This window comes from Equus przewalskii, chromosome 3 (genome assembly GCF_037783145.1).
Source record: "Equus przewalskii isolate Varuska chromosome 3, EquPr2, whole genome shotgun sequence".
Taxonomy (NCBI): domain Eukaryota; kingdom Metazoa; phylum Chordata; class Mammalia; order Perissodactyla; family Equidae; genus Equus; species Equus przewalskii.
This window is the reverse complement of record NC_091833.1, coordinates 57678024-57695931: the sequence shown is the minus strand read 5'-3', so window position 1 is coordinate 57695931 and position 17908 is coordinate 57678024. Positions and strand designations below refer to the sequence as shown.

General features: G+C 41.2%; 2 long non-coding RNA genes across 2 annotated transcripts; one reads left to right on the top strand and one right to left on the bottom strand.

The window, feature by feature from the left end:
- The first annotated feature begins 986 nt into the window (after nt 1–986).
- LOC139082293 (uncharacterized) lies at nt 987–9532 on the top strand. The gene is made up of 3 exons (XR_011538146.1): nt 987–1208; nt 5702–5883; nt 6991–9532. It is a non-coding gene; the product is annotated as an uncharacterized lncRNA (long non-coding RNA).
- LOC139082294 (uncharacterized) lies at nt 2758–16046 on the bottom strand. The gene is made up of 3 exons (XR_011538147.1): nt 15868–16046; nt 12386–12435; nt 2758–4893 (listed from the first exon to the last, which is right to left on the bottom strand). It is a non-coding gene; the product is annotated as an uncharacterized lncRNA (long non-coding RNA).
- Nucleotides 16047–17908: the final 1862 nt, after the last annotated feature.

Sequence of the window (17908 nt, the reverse complement as noted above, 5' to 3'; positions counted from 1 at the left end):
ATATGTCGGTTCCAACCTTGCTGTACCCCTTGTACCAAGTGAGTGGAAGGGAAAAGAAGCATTCCTGCTTTTTAAGATACTAGGTCAAGAAGTGACTCATGTCACTTCTAATCACATTATATTGACAAGAACTAGTTGCATGGCCTCATCTAAAGGCAAGAGAAGTTGGGGAACATAGCCTTGGCTGGGCAGCCACTTTCTAGCAACAACTATAAACTACGGCAGATAGAAACCTGAATTTAGGAGCACAATCATTTCTGCTGCAGATAATAACCAATTAAATACATTCTCTGAGACAGCAGAATGGAACAGGATCCAGAATATATGTGGAAGAATTTGCCTTTGACAGGAGGAGGGACAAATCCTCCGTGGTAAGGGAAGGAAGAAGAAAATGGGGGCTTGTATTTTTATCACCAAGCACTCGCAGCAAGTGCCAATTAGAGGAATAGAGTAAGTAATAGGAGTTGAAGCCTGGCTGTGCCCAAATTTGGAGCCCCAGCCTATCATCCAGAATTTGGCTAAGGAATAAGGACTGCCGGTCACCTACTTCAGCAAGAATTTTTACTAATAGGATAAAATCAATAAGACGACATAGCCAGGATCAGCCATGCCTGAAGAAAATTAAGATTAATTCCTTTGGGGGCTGGTCCACACTATTTCTGGCCTCTGTCGTGATATCCTAAAAGAAAAACTCAGAGAGAATGAGGTTTTGTCTCAGAATGAAATCATCTTAAAGCAGAGCCAAAGGTTTTACCCTCCGTTGAATATAATAGCATAAAAAACAAACCAAAACCTTGCGAAAAGTAACCTGGGGGGAGGAGGCCAAAAGATGAACAATAACTTGCTCTCAACCCCATAGAAGTCCAGGGAAAGCTGATCAGGGGCTGGGGCAGGTTAGCCAGTGTCGATACCACAACTGGAGGTGAAGTCAGCAGCACAAATTCAAAAAGCCTTGCTGTACTAAGCTTCACGGTCTTGGCTTTCAGACAAGAAAGAGAACTTGTGACCGAAAAGGACACTCCAGAAAGAATTTCAATGAAGCGCAACTTGAGCAAAAACAATAAGTTGCCCAGATTGCTTGGATCATGGACAGAGGGCCTGGCATGTGGAATGAATGTCATCAGCTGAGAACACAGCCTTGATTGGTAGCTATGGAGCCTGCTGCCCACGTGGTCCCCTCGGGCTGGCTTCCTGGTGAATACTATTTAGTGAGTGCCAATCCACTCCCCTCTGTTTGCTGTTTTTTCCTCCCTCCAAAGGATTCCCACAGAAATCCTTCCCGCCCTAGACACTGCGATAAATATTCTTTACTAAGATGTCGTCATAGTTTGGCTTTATAAAAAATTTTCCCTTGGGATGCAGAGCCACATTGATGGTATGAATGTAAAATGGTTCGACGCTTTGGACAATTGTTTGGCAGTTTCTTATAATGATAAACGACACAACAGTTACATTCCTAGGTATTTACCAAAGGGCAATGAAAGCATATGTTCACACAAAGGCCTTATTCACGGTGGCCAAAAGCTAGAAGTAACCTAAATGTCTACCAACAGGAGAACGGAGAACCAAATTGTGGTATATCCATACAATGGAAAACTATCTGGCAATAGAAAGAAACAGACTACTGATAAATGCAATGACATAGATGAATCTCAAAGATATTATGTTGAGTGAAAACAGTCAGACACACATACAAAATCACACAGTATGCCTCTGGGGTGGTAAAAATGTTTCATATCTTGTTTTGGTTAGTGGTTGTATAAAGTTGTCAGAACCCAGCTCACTGAACATCTAAGATCAATGCTGTTTATTGAATATAAATTACACCTCAATAAAAATAAATAATCTTCCTACATGAAAGGCTGTTAACATGCCCTTTGCATATTCTCAGAGTTCAGGTGCTTGAAAATAGGATTCCTGCCCCATCTCATATCTTAGAATGGCTTATGAGGTCAATCCCGGAGGAACTCAAAGCAAACAACAACAGAGGTAAAGAACAAACTGTAGGAAACTGGGTAAGTGCTGGGGCCCAGCCAAGTGGCACTGTGGTAAACTCTGCTAGCTGTTTTTGCCAATAACAGACACCTCTTCTGGAGTGGCCTGGAAGGAGGTTAGCGCTGATTCCAGCTGGCTCCTGGGGTTTGCACAGAATTTAGCAGGAGTTGACCCCTATAGTCTTTCCCGTAGCCATCCTTAACTGATCCCTGCAGAGAACACTCCCTTCCCTGAATTGCTATTGTATTCTTAGCTGTACCGTACAACACAGCGTTTACTTTATATTTAACACATTACTTATCAGGCAGACATATGGTGGAATGGTTAAAAGCATGGTCTTTGTAATCAGAGAACTGAGCTCAAATTATATCTCTGTCACTTACTGTCTAAATTTGGAGAGTGCACTCAACCTCTCTAAGGTTCACTAACCTTTTGCACTAGACAGGGGTTTTCCAAGAGGGAAAGATTGAAAAGGGATGTACTCTACTTGCCAAACTTACCAATCAGTTTCACTCTCCTGGGTGGAGTGAGCAGTGTGTTGGGGAGACCAGGGCTATTGTGCTAATAGAAAGTAAACATCAAGAGTGGGGACAAAGCATTCTCCCTCTAGCAATTTGTATGCAATTTCACCATTTTCAAAGCTCTTTCACCTATGTTACCTACTGTGAAGCAGGTACTATCATCCATACTTTACAAATAAGGAAAATGAGGTTCAAAATCATTGTTTGTACCAACATAAAGCTGAAAATAAGCAGCTACACCTTCTGTAAGTAAACAAAGTCTTTTTAATAATTTGTATTAATGTCTAATATGGGCAAATATTTTAATTTTTTTATTGAAGAATTAAATATGTAAAGAAAAATGCACAAGCAGTAAATATACATTTTGATATTTTATAAATTGTACATACTCATGTAGTCATCACCCAAATTACGAAACTGAACACTCCCAGCCCCTCCAAAGACACCAGCCCCACTCCCAGCCTTGTGCCCACGTAGGTCAATAGCCCACCCCTCAAGAATAACTATATCTCAACTTCTGCTATAGATTGAATGTTAGTGCCCCCCTCCAAATTCATGTGTTGAAATCTAGTCACCAGTGTGATGGTATTTGGAAGTGGGGCCTTTAGAGGTGATTGGAATTAATGCCCTTTTAAAGGAGACCCCAGAGAGATCCCTTGCCCCTTCCGTCATATGAGGACACAGCAAGAAGATGGCTATCTATGAACCAGGAAGTGGGCTCTTATCAGATACCAAGTCTGCTGGCACCTTGATCTTGGACTTCCCAGCCCCCAGAACTGTGAGAAATAAATGTTTGTTGTTTATAAGTCACCAGTCTATGGCAGTCTGTTATAGCAGCCAGAATGGACTAAGACAACTTCTAACACTGAAATTAGTTTTGCCTGTTTTTGAGTTGTGTATAAATGGAATCATATGGAATCACACAGTAGGCACTCTTTTGTGTCCATTGTTTTTGCTCAGTTTTGTGAGTTTCATCCATGTTGTTGTGAGTCCTTCATTCTTGTTATGTAGTCTTCCCCCTGGAGGACGTACCACAATGTATCTGTCCATTTTCAGTGAGTGGGCGTTTGGGTAGTTCCCAGTTGGGGGCTTTCATAGCTAGCACTACTATTGGCATGAGTGTCTTTTGGTGACCAAATACATGCACTTCTGTCTGGTCAACACCTAGGAGTAGAGTTGTGCATATGTTCAGCTTAAGTACATGTTATCAAACAGTTCTCCAAAGGATTTGCACCAATTTGCACTCCTACAGCAGCAGTGCCTTTTGTCCAATATTTGTTACTACCCATCTTTTTCATTTTAGCCATTCTGGTGGGGCTGGGGCACATTTTGTCTTTATTTTGATTTCAGTATCAATCGTTGGCAGCTTTTTTTTTCTGACTGCAGCTTGAATTTCATTTCCTTTCACACAGTGGCTGAGACACTTTCGTTCCAGTTTCTTCTTTTTACTTAAAATTGTCCTTCCTACAGGAAATTCTGGTAACTTCTTTCTTGTCTTCTCCAGCTCATCGTTTCTTTGTTTTCTTTCTCTGATTGTTGTTTTCCACCACTGGTACACGTACTTCACATCTACCCTTCAGAGCACTCCTCAAGGTGACTCCTACAACATGCATCAGAGCTCTCAGCCATGTGGGTCATGACCTGTATGGATTCTTAGGGGCCTTGGGTTTGAATTTTCTCTCCTTTCTACTCTAGTCTTGGTTACATCCATCCTGGGACTAGTTCCAGTCCCATTTCTTCACCAGGCCATGCCCTAAAAACTCTCAGATATCAAGAATAGTTAAGATTTATTGAGAGTTTACAGTGTGCCAGAAACTTCACAACACTCCTACACCCTACACAAAAATCCTATACTAAACAGGTGAGGAAACAGGGGAGGAACAGGCAGCTTCAGCGAATTTCCCCAGTTCAAACCATTAGTCACTGACAGAGCCAGGATTCAAACACAGCAAGTCGAACTCTAGAGCACATGGTGTTAGGACTTGGGTGAATTTGGTGAGGTTGTACTGAACCAAAGTGGGTTTGCCTCCTGACGAGCTAAATCACTCTCCACCAGAAGCAGTTGTCTCATAAAGTAAAGTACATTTGCAGCAAATAGGAGACCATGCAGAATCATTTCCAAAGTCATGGCATCCTCAAACAAAGGGGAGCAGGGACCTTTTGTTTTGGATGATGAATAAATATTCAAAAGGGAGAGGTGGGTATTGGCTTACACAGGATCAGATGGAAAACATGCTTCCGCATACACTGCAGGTTATGGTAATAAGGCCTAAGCTCTTCCTGGAGACATCATAGCATTAAAAATAAGGCATAGGTCATAGGCGTGGCTCTTGTGGTGAGGCTTGGTCTGGTTCAGGGTGGTTGGTGATTGCATCTCCTTAACATAACAAAAGGAAAAAAAATTTGGAAAAACGGTTAAATGCTTCCAAACCCACCCTGGAGTTCCTTGGGGCAATTAATCGTGACAAAGTCACAAATTCCCACAGCACCTATTGTCTGTTCCACTCATCTGGCAGTTATATTTGACAAATAAAAATGGCAAGCAATAGGATATATTGGAGAATATAAGGAAGCCATTTGGTATAAACCTAATTCGGCCTGACCTTGTCTTTCCAAAAGGGCCTGACTGTGGCTGTTGAGCATGCATTGTATATCTGCTTTAGATATTCCCGATGGCAAGAACAAAGGCCCTTGAGATAAAGGTGCAACTTCCCTCCCCCTCCCAATGTTGGCATCTCCTTAAGGATTAAGCATCTTTCCTTAGGCTAGAAACTGATTGCTGTGCTCACCTGTGACCGCCCAGCTCGAGACAATAGACTTGCCTCCTGCTATGCCCTCTGAGATAGCAGACCCACTACCTGCTGCGTCCATCAAGCGCTGTGCTGACAGGGCAATCTTGTGACTATTGTGGGAGGGACGTTTCGATCATATGTGAAATCTCCTGTTTGGGGGTATATAACCACTCTGTATACCTCACTTCTTTGGTGCCCTTTCTTCCTTTGGGAAGAAAGGCCCCGGGCCATGGTCCTCAGATTTCAGCTCAGAATAAACTTGCCCAAATTTTCATTTATAGATTGGTTATGGATTATCTTCGTCGACATATTTAAACTCTTGTATTGTTGGTCATCTTTTTATCTCCATCACTATGATTTTGAATTTTTAAGGTCTTCTTTCTAATTTTGTAGGGCATTTAAAGAGTGGAAATATTGACTGAAAAGAAAATTAAAGTAAAATCTTAAAACTTATATGTGAGAAATACCACCACACAGTGAAAAGACGGATGCGAAACCAGGAGATGAGTGGAATATGTGACAAAGATTAATATCCTTACTACATAAAACCCTTTTACAAATCCATAAGGAGGAAGGTAAGCAACCTATTAGTTAAATAATTTTTTTTTTTTTAAGATTTTATTATTTCCTTTTTCTCCCCAACACCCCCCGGTACATAGTTGTATATTCTTCGTTGTGGATTCTCCTAGTTGTGGCATGTGGGACGCTGCCTCAGCGTGGTTTGATGAGCAGTGCCATGTCCGCGCCCAGGATTCAAACCACTGAAACACTGGGCCGCCTGCAGCGGAGCGCGCGAACTTAACCACTCGGCCACAGGGCCAGCCCCAAGTTAAATAATTTTTTTAAAGGGTAACAAGAGGAAAGTAAGAAATTCACACGAGTGGAAATGGCTAATTCACAAAAAGTTTTACTTCAACGGTAATCATATGAATGAAAATTAAAATGATATTTTACTTTCTTTATACTTTCCTATATTATTTGTTATTTATTTTGCAAGGAGTAGGTGTTAACTTTATCCTTTTGAAAGAAAGTTATCTCTATTTTGGGAAAACAGAAGAGTGTATATCACACATTGTTTGAGGCAGTACCAGAGTCTGAAACTCACTGGAGTCTAATGAGGTTAAACAGTTTGAGGGCAAAGAGCTACATTTCTAAGAAACCATTTATCACTCACTCAATTGTTTTTATATACTCAATTTTCTGACACAGTGTTTCCGGTGTAAATTAGTCATGTCTGGACTCTGTCATGAGGACCTGGCAAACCTTGCCTCCTTTCCTCCCCGTTTTGTCCTGAGGCTACGGCATGGCTCCACAAATCAGACTTTTCAGCTGACCTGCAGTATTACCTTTCCCACCCAGGTTCCAGCCAGCCAGGGCTCATTTTTGACCAGCCAGATGCCCCAGCCCTTAAATTGACCTATTAAAAATCTGTGTTACTTGATGATACATGCATCTTCTTGGCAGAAATCTCATCTGTTACCTCAGACTCCAGACCAACTCCTTTTTGCTCCTCTCCCGTCTTCTCTACTTTCAGCCATGAATTTACCTATCCTTCATATGGGCATCTTAATAAATAATGCTGTCTATAATTTATTGAGTGTTTGCTTCATGCCAGGAATTTACATATGCCTCTATTTTAACAACAACAATACTTCGAGTTACATATAATCTCTCTTTTACAGATGAAAAAACAAGGGCCACCAAAAAGAACACAGCCAGGATTCAAAGGCACATCTCTCTGACTTTCTTCCAACTCAGGGTCCTTCTCCCTTCAGCTTTGCTTTGGCCAGGAGGAGGCCCTGACTTGTTCTCTGCTAAGGGCTGGATTGCTACCACCCCCAGGTGACCTGCTCTGTCTCCTGATAGCGCCCAAGCAAGCCTTTAACAGTTGCCTCGGGTCGTTATCTGCATAGACACTTGTATGATCAGACGTGCCCACCAGTCTCTTCCTGAATATTTATTCTCCACACCTCTGAATCCAGTGCAGCCCAACTCAGAGCCCCCTCTGACCTGTCTGCAGGAACCGGCAGCGTCAGATCTCTTCCAAGTTTGAGTGGGAAGATGCTTTGTGTCTCTCTTGATTGAATGACTTGGCCCTACCAGGGTATATTTGTGTTTTAAAAGAAGAATGTATCTATCCAAGTAAACCTCTAATGCAAGTAATTCTCCAAACAGGAAGAACTTCAGAACAGGGTGTAGGAGGTAGTAGCAGTTAATCCATTTTACAGAAGAGGAAGCTGAGTCTCAGAATGTGTTTGGCGTGGACAAAAGTAAACTGCAAAATGTGAAAATGAAGTTCTTCCTTCTAATCGTTGACTCCAAAGTTCGCCTCCTTTCTGCTCCCTCCCGGTGCCCATCTTCGTCAGCCACCAAGCTAGTCCTAAAGCTCTCCTTCCCCAGAACCTCAAGCTCCTGGAAGTCACTTCCTCAGGGTGTCCTGGAGAGGGGCTGGGACAGGGCTGTCCTCCTCTCCGTCAACATGTTACTCCATCCATTACAGTGAGCGTTGTCGTTGATAAGACCACTCACTCCTTTACAACATTTTATGTGTCATTATTATTTCATGAGATAAAATGCTCAGCTTTTGATTGCCAGTCTCTCCCAATTTTCCACCAAGGATATGCTCCCTATAGACTTTCAAGTTCCCTAAAGCTTTTTCATTCCTGCATCCCCTCAATGTGTCATGGCATACAGAATGCTGGGTCCTGGGGCGAGAAAGAAGATCCCCTCACTCCATAGAACTAGGGGGTTGATTTTACGAAATGATTTGCTTCAAATTCACTGAACTCTCCTTGACTGCCAAACTTACTATCTCTCTACCTCAAGGCTCACAGTGAGCCTGCGTTCTTGCGACTCTTTCAGACAGTTGATTGTTTATCATAACAAACTGTGCTGCACTGGTGAGTTGGCTTCACTTGATGCCCCAGATGTGCACACTTCCTTTGCTTTCTGACAATGGCAGCCCTCTCTACAGCTCGCATTGTCCAAGGGCATAGAGCCAAACCACTGCTGCCACCTTTTGCTTCCTGTCATCATCCGACAGAGCATTATTTGGCTTCCATGCTCCATGCCTTCTGCCCCTGGGCTCCTCGGTTGTCACGGTGCCCACATTTAGCACACTGCCTCATGCGGGGAGTGCCACATACTAGTGTCCACTCACTGCTTCAGTTGCTGTCCTGAGATCCAGCTTCCTTAGGGACACGTAGAGGGAGTAGGTGCACAGACCCAAAGGGCAGAGGTCATGACTTAATCAGTTAATCACGTAACACCTAGAACAGTCTCTAGTACATGGTAGGAGCTCATCAAATATTTGTTGAATGAAAGAATGATGGATTAGAACACTAAAGTGACTTGCCTAAGCTACTAGACAAGAATCCTGGCTCCCTAAGTCCCAGATCAGTGCTCGTTTCAACTCTACCACCCTAGGTTTACCTCAGCCTTCTGCCAGAAAGAAAAATAAGATGAATAAGAGTAAGGGAAGGAGGAGAGAACATAGAAGAGAAAACACAATAAGTAAAATTTGGGGTTGAATTTATAGGTGGCATAGCAGCAAGACCAAGGCTGGTATTTCCCCTGGTCCGAGGTGGTCTGCTCCAAAGCAGGTAAATTGTATTTATGAATAAATGGTACCATTGCCCAAATTCTCACACCTAGAGCAGACCTGGAAAAACACTTGACTCCAGGCATAGTGAAAGTAGCTCAGAATACATACTTATAAAATTTACATGTGGCCATTTACCACTTAGCCCACCTCCAGTTGTCAAGTTTTTTAATATCTAATTTTAAAAATAAACATGATCTTCCCAACTCTTCCCAGCAAGGTAAATGTCTCCTAAGAATGTGTTACTGGTGTTGCTGTTACTTTAAATGTCTTAAGAGAATCAAGCATATTAGATATTGATTAGTTATTTTTATTTAATTAGTATCGGTCAAATAACGCTCAGAAATTCCAGTCAGAAATTTCTTCTCACAATATGACTTACATGTGTATTTTTTTCACAAGGTGCAGATTAAGGAAGAGTAGAGAAGAAAAAGTATCTTAAGAGGAAATCTTTTTCCTTGAGCTGTACTGTTAACCAAGACTGAAGACTCGAAGCAGAGAAATGGAGTCATTAAAAAGTGATGACAATGCAAGATTTAGGCATGCTACCACAGAGTCCAACAAAATGGTTTTGGAAATTATCTTTTTTTAATTTTTTTTGAGGAAGATTATCCCTGAGCTAAGTACTGCCAAACTTCCTCTTTTTGCTGAGGAAGACTGGCTCTGAGCTAACATCCATGCCCATCTTTCTCTACTTTATATGTGGGACGCCTACCACAGCATGGCTTTTGCCAAGCAGTGCCATGTCCACACCCGGCATCTGAACCGGTGAACCCTGGGCCACCGAGAAGCGGAACGTGCAAACTTAACCGCTGCACCACCAGGCCAGCCCCATGGAAATTATCTTTAATTCTTTTACTTAATGGGGAAAATTTTTACAGAAAGCTATAAAGAGATAAATATTACCTGTAATCCTATCACCAGAAAATAGCTATATTAATGTTTTAGTATATAGTTATTCAACTTTACCAAAATAAGTGTATTCCTAAGAAATGTCAAATTATCGAAAAATATAAAGAAACAGGTAACACTGATTGAAGCTGGGGAGAGGTGACTGGGCAGTAGGAGTGGGAGAAAAATTCTTCACTGTATAAATACTATTATGTACGTTTTAGGTTTTGTCCTTTATGAAGGTGCCACCTATCAAATAAATCAAATGTGGGCCTGGCCCGGTGGCACAGTGGTTGAGTTTGGCACGCTCCACTTCAGCAGCCAGGGATTCATAGGTTTGGATCCTAGGCGCAGACCTATACCACTCATCAAGCCATGCTGTGGCGGCATCCCACATATGAAAAAATAGAGGAAGATGGGCACAGATGTTAGCTCAGGACCACTATTCTTCAAGCAAAAAGAGGAAGATTGACAACAGGTGTTCGCTCAGGGCCAATCTTTCTCACCAAAAAAACAAAAAAAAATTTAAATTTAAAACCAAGATTAAAAACATATTTTAATGAGAACAGAGAAGTTTTAGACTCACAGTAGAATGAAGTTTTTTCCCCACCATAATTTCAGTAACAAATGTGTTTTCAGGGGCCAGCCCAATGGTGCAGTGGTTAACTTCGCATGTTCCACCTCAGTGGCCCAGGGTTTGCCAGTTCGGATCCTGGGTGTAAACATGGCAATGCTTGGCAAGCCATGCTGTGGCAGGCGTCCCACATATAGAGGAAGATGGGCACAGATGTTAGCTCAGGGCCAGTCTTCCTCAGCAAAAAGAGGAGGATTGGCAGCAGGCATTAGCTCAGGGCTAATCCTCCTCAAAAAAATAAAAAATAAGAAATAAATTTAAAAAATGTGTTTTCATAACCATAATTGTATTTGGTTATTGCCAGGTTAAAAAAAATGGTGGATCAAAGACTACAAAAACAGAAACTCTTCCTTCCTTGCCCTTTTCTCCACATATTCAGTACCCTCTCATTTCCTGTCCCTTCTGCCGTGCAGTTCTGCTTGCAGCACAGTCTCTCACAGCCAGCGTAATCAGCAGCTTTTTTCTATTCTGATGATGCTAATTCTCGATTAGTTCTAGTTGTGACTGAGTGGCTCATATAAATTATGTTTCATAATAGCTAATTGTGCTATATCCAATTCTTGTTATGGACACTTTAACTATATGAGAAATTAATGCCTGTGTAATTTTCCAAAAGCTTTTTCTAGGTATATGTACTCGTATTTTAGATAGAAGTTATCTTTTGTTTTGTTTCGTTTTTACAAAAAAATTGAATCATAATAAATATACTACTTTAGACATTTTTTTACCCAACAATGCATTCCCAAACTCCTCCACGATAAACGTAGATCTATATTATCATTTTAATTCATCATATTCCACTTGATTGTTCTGCAATAAAAGTTTAATCTCTTGTGCATGAGTATTTTTTTTTAAGTTAACACTTCAAGAAATTGCTTTTCTTCCTTAAAGAGGGCCTTGCTAGTCTTTTTCAGTGTCTTTACAATGTTAGTAGATGAAGTGTTAAAATAAATGTAATTGCAATATCATTTAAAGACAGATACTAAGGCCAGTGAAGGCTGAGATTCCTACAGGCCATAGCAACCCTAGGAGACAGTGCCTTTGCTGGGGCTATGACAAGCCCAGGAGTAATTGAGATCCACCCAAGGTTTCAGGTCCACCCAAGGAAGGCAGTTGTGCATGACTTAGCATTCTCAGATCTTACTCTAAATCAAATCCTTTCCTTAGATTAGGATTCAATGTCATTCCATTCAAGCATTGTATTTAATAAGTGCCAGGTATTGTGCTAAGGAAGAGGGATGCAAACCAAACCAGGACACTCTAACTGTCCAGGACACTTAGAGTCTAGTAGAGAAAGACACACACAGAAGGTTCACTTAGATAAGCGTGATACAAGGAAGACTTGTAAGTAAAACCAAATAAACAAAAGTGTTATAAGAAGCACAGAAGAGGAACAGATTAGGTTAGGCTGGGGAAGGTATCATTAGAGATGCTTCCAGAAGAGTATCTGGGGTTGCAACCAGGAGAAGAGAGAGGAAGAGCTCTAGGGAGTAACAGGAGTCTAGGCTGTTGACAGACCGGATTGCAGCTGCTCAGAGCTGTAAAGCCTTTCCCCTGTTCTCACTCTGTCTTTTTGAGTTCTCTTCCTGAAGCTGCTGTGTTTGTGGGCACACCCAGAGGATCTTCAGACTTTGCAAACCGGTTGTGCAGATACTGGCATTTCCATAAGAAGCAAAATGCTGAGTAACATGAAGTCAGTCTGTTGCTTGCCAAGAGCTGGGAGGCCTGGGTGGTTTCCCAATCTTAAAAAGGTTGAAAGATGTTTAAGCCAGCCTCCCAGGGAAAAACCTGGGTGGGTTTACCAATACAGAAAATGCTAGGTACTAATCCAATTTGCGTAGGTGCACCACCTGTGATTATTATTGGTCATTCGAAATCAGATGGACTAACTTTAGCTCTCAATTATTTTGCCTTTTTTACATGACAGACTAACATATCACTAACGGCTTACCTTTGTGAAGGTTTCATGTACTGTAGAACAGAGATAATTTTCAGTCAGTCCTAGGTCAAAGAGGAAAAGTTGAAGAGATTTAAACAGGAAATGATTCTGCTAGAGAGAATTCAGGAGTAGAAGTGAATAAACAATCCAGGCACAAGTGATGAGTTCTAGGTGTCCTGGAAACAAGAGGGCCCATTGCCAGCTCACTGGGTGAAATCCCAGTCTGCTGAAAGGTTCCATGTGCCAAGGGGATCACTCCTGTATCCACCAGGCCAGTGTCACAAGGTTTTCACCAGCTCAGCTCTCATTCATCATCCTGAGGCCTGTTGCCCAATCATGCATGCTTAACCACTCGTTCTAGGAATAGGCTGCCGAATATTCGCAAGGCCTCATAGAGCCCACAACCAAAATGAACAGAGGAATCTGCAGCCAGACAGAGTGACCCAAGGAGGATAGGGGCCAACTTGAGGAATTTCTTATTTTAATCTTTGCTTAAAATTCTCAATCAAAATTTTAAAATATGATTATAAAAATAATTTCTGTCCCAATGAAAAATTTGGAAAAACAGAAGTATATCACAGAAAAAAACACAAGCCCAACACTCACAAATATTGGGTGTATTTGTTTTCATTGTGTGTTCTCTAAACGTATAATACAGGGTTTTCTGTTAATTTGTATCTAACATTATACTATAGTCATTTCCAATGTTACTAAGCATTGTTGTGAGCAGTGCTTTTAATGGCTATATAATATTTCACCCTACGGACATATGACAATGTTTTTAACCATTCCCCTTCTTAGAGCACTTTCAGATTTTTTCTAGTTTTAAAAAAAATTATTATCAATAACACTGTGATGAATACCTGTACATATAAATATTTTACCACAATTAATTTCCTTAGGATTCATGTCAAAAAGTAGAATTATTGAGCCAGAGTACTAATTTTTTAAAGGTATGAATGGATAAACCACGCTGTGTGAGCAATATATTGTGAAGTCTGAATGCTGAACGATTCTCTCTGAATCACTCTGGCTGAGTCAGGGAGTCCATGCCCTTACTCAGTAGGCTCATTTTGTCCATTTCACCTGTAGGTCCTGGAGCTTCCTCCCGACGTACCCCAGGCCCCAATCCAGCCAGTGCTCTCCCAAAGCTGATCATCTTTTTCCTTTGAAGGATTGTAAAACTGTTGAGCTCAATGGTTCCCTCTTCTTCTCTCAGACACCCTACAGCAAAATGATTTGAAGGAGCCAGTCCTCTGAGCCATGAGACTAACTTCTCTATGTACCTCTCTTATCCACCTGCCTGCCTCTACACACATGTATATTTGTCTTCTCATCTTTAAATATCATGTATAGGCTAACACCCAAATTTACATCTCCACCCTAGATTTCTCCCCTTTACTCTGACTTGATATCCAGTTGCCTACATAAAATCTCTATTTGGATGTCTAATAATCATCTCAAACTTAGTATGGCTAATACCAAACTGCTCGGGGGCAGGCCCGGTGGTGCAGTGGTTAAGTTCGCACGTTCTGCTTCTCGGCGGCCGAGGGTTCGCCAGTTCCGATCCCGGGTGCAGACATGGCACTGCTTGGCACGCCATGCTGTGGTAGGCATCCCACATAGAAAGCAGAGGAAGATGGCCACGGATGTAGCCAGGGCCAGGCTTCCTCAGCAAAAAAGAGGAGGACTGGCAGTAGTTAGCTCAGGGCTAACCTTCCTCAAAAAAAAAAAACAAAACCCAAACTGCTGATCTTTCCCAAACCTGTTCTTCCTGTCGTCTTCTGTGCATAAGTTAATGGCAACACCATCTTTTATTTTTCTCATGCCAAAAAACTTGGAGTCCTTTTTGACTCCTCTCTGTCTCTCATGCCCCACATCCAATTCATCAGCAAATATTTGCATCATTTCTCACTAGATTATTGCAATAATCTCTTTACTGGTCTCACTGCCTTTCAGCCTATTTCTCAACACGCCAGTCAGAATGGTCCTATTAAAACATAAGTCAGATCACATGACCTCTCTGCTCAAGCCCACCAAAGGCTTCCGTTTCACTTAGAGTAAAAGACAAGTCCTTATAATGGCCATACACAATCTGCCCTCTCTCTGCTTCCTTACCCATCTCGCTTTATGTCCTACTATTTTCTCATCTGTTGTCTGTGCTATAGCCACACTGGCCTTCTTGCTGTTCTGTGAACATTACAGGTACTTTCCTGCCTCATGGCCTATGTGCTTCCCAGGCCTTCTACACTCCCCCCAGATTTCTGCATGGCTCACTCCCTACCTCCTTCAGGTCTTTACTGGTTCATCTTCTTATATAACTTTTCCTGACCATTATATTTTAATTGCAAGCTTTTTTTTTAAGATTGGCACCTGAGCTAACAACTGTTGCCAATCTTTTTTTTAATTGCTTTTTCCCTCCAAATCCCTCCAGTACATAGTTGTATATTTTAGTGGTGGGTCCTTCTAGTTGTGGCATGTGGGATGCCACCTCAACATGGCCTGATGAGCAGTGCCATGTCCACGCCCAGGATCCAAACCGGTGAAACCCTGGGCTGCCGAAGCAGAGTGCACAAACTTAACCACTCGGCCACAAGGCCAGCCCCTAATTGCAAACTCTTGTCCCAACACTCTATATCTCCATTTCTGCTTTATTTTTCCCTATCATTCTTATCACTCATCAATAGACCATGTTTATTTGTTTTATTGTCTGTCTCCTCCCCACTAACAGAGAGGACTTCTATTGTTTTGTTCATTACTGTGTCCTCAGCACCTCAAGCCCTGGCACATGTTCGTACCTCAAACATAGTTGCTGAATAAAGTGAAAGCAAATTATGAAAAGCATAGGTGAGGACTTCTGGGTCAAGATCATGAGAAAGTGATAGGCACCAAAATGTTTCCACTTAATATTCTGATTCTTATTGCAAAATTGGGGCCAAAAGCACACAAAAGAACCAGAATTATTGCAGATCAAGCTAACCAGGCCAAGTGTCTTCTGGATATTCTTAGGTATTTTTGTAAATTCTACATATTATGGGACTTTTTAGACTTCTGTACACAAAAGCAAATTAGAAGGTTTTGATAAAGTTATATTGGATTTCTCAGTGTTTCTACTTAGTCATGGAATGTAGCAAGGGTTTCTGAAAATGGAGCCAGTATCAAAAGGGGAAGGAATATAATCTAACCTGGAATTGAGCGGCTTCTAAACTGCTAGGCACCTTGAAATATCTCATCTAAACCTTCAACAACTGTGAGAGTCAAGGAGTATTATTCTAATCGTAAATGTGTCAAAATTGACATGCAGAGAGAATAATTTCTCCAAAGTCACACAGGTAGTAAGTGACAGGCTTAGAAATTCTTCTCATTAACTCCTTGACTAACATAGGACTTAGAATTTATAGCTGATATCTGGACTAAATAGCTGACTTAGAAATCATCTAATATTTCTGTCTCAATTATCCGCAAAACAATGTACGTTCACTTTAGACACATACCTTGGAGTGAATCAGGGTGATCATTTCAAGTCTTTCCGGCTCTTGTTATTTCTCAGTTCTTTCAGAAGGAAAACTGTGTTCTAAATGTTTGAGTCCACTCCAGCTTTTGTATTTCCTAGTTCAAATCTTTAAACCCTCAAGTTAAACCACCACCACCACCACCACAATACAACGCCTCCTGGAACATTTTTCCAACTGAAACAAATATTCTAGTTGTGTAAAGGCATCGGGCAAAGCTAGAAATGGAACTCCTTGTTAGTTATTCATGTGAAAGACTTTGTTTAAAGGAATCCTACGTTGCCAGCACAGTCACTTGTCTGGGACAATTGCTGTTGGCACAGCATTAATATGTGAAGATTGGGAGAGCGGCCAGCAAAAGCAAATTCTGTGGTGTATGCAACGTTGTTCTGGGGCATCAGCTGAAGTCCACCTTTGACGACCATCTGAACACAGCCTTTCACTGACAGTACACCCAAATGGACAACTCAGCAAATTAGAGAATGAATTTCTAGGGAGAGGCAAGATAACATAATGGGGAAAAAATTAGAATATGGGTGACGAAACCCTAATTTTAATTCCAGTGTTGTGACACTGATACCTCCCTTAACTTCCTCAGGTCTCATTTTCCTTATGCACACACTTACGCAGTTGCCCACCCAGGGGTCCAACAAGTGTTATTAAATGCCATCTTGTGGGGCCAGGTGGCGCAGCAGTTAAGTGCACACGTTCTGCTTTGGCTGCCCGGGGTTCTTCGGTTCAAATCCCGGGTGCAGACACGGCACCGCTTGACAAGCCATGCTGTGGTAGGTGTCCCATCTATAAAGTAGAGGAAGATGGGCACGGATGTTAGCTCAGGGCCAGCCTTCCTCAGCAAAAAGAGGAGAATTTGCGGCAGATGTTAGCTCAGGGCTAATCTTCCTCAAAAAAAAAAAAAAAAAAAATCAACTTGTTTTCGAGGCATTGGGTCAGATGAAGTGAGCATTTCATGATTCTGCTTTCTCTATATTAAGGATAATAAGAGTCTCATCTACCTCAAAGCAACGTAATGAAGAGGAAAATCCAGTTACTACATTGGCAAAAAAGGAAATAATTATGCTTGTCTTGCTTACTTCATGGATCTATTATGAGAATCATATGAAATAATTATGTGGGTATACTTTATGAAGTTAAAGCATTACATAAATATGTATGAAAGGAGATACTTTGACTAAGATGAAACTTATACCATTTCTAGATATTAGTGAGAGTGAGAAAGAGCCAGAAACGAATGAGGTCTAGAGTCATTTTCCTTTCTTATTTTTTTACAAATGAGACTTCCCAAACTAAAAATAGAAGTTAATTTAAATAATTATCTTCATAGTTTTTCTAAGAAAACACAAAGATTATAACCAAGTCTGAGGTTCAAACTATACTCCTGTATTATACTGGCTACCAGTAGTTTTAGGTGTTCAAGCTCTAAAATTCAATATTAGGACCAGGGTGGGTGGGGGGTTTATTGCTAACATATCAGTTAGGATTAGATTTGGCTGCACATAAAAGAAAAATGTTGGTGCAGCCACTATGGGAAACAGTATGGAGTCTCCTCAAAAAATTAAAAATAGAGCTACCTATGATCTAGCAATTCCACTTCTGGGTATTTATCCAAAGAAAATGAAAACACTAATTTGAAAAGATATATACACCCTCATGTTCAATGAAGCATTATTTACAATAACCACGATATGGAAACAACCTGAGTGTCCACTGATGGATGAATGGATAAAGAAGATGTGGTCTATATATATATGCAATGGAATACTACTCAGCCATAAAAAAGAATGAAATCTTGGCATTTACAACAACATGGATGGACCCTGAGAGTATTATCCTAAGTGAAATAAGTGAGACAGAGAAAGACAAATACCATATGATTTCACTTATATGTGGAATCTAAAAAACAAAACAAACAAATAATCAAAACTGAGCAAACTCATAGACACAGAGAACAGATTGGTGGTTGCCAGAGGGGAGGAGGTTGGGATGTCGGAAAAATGTATGAAGG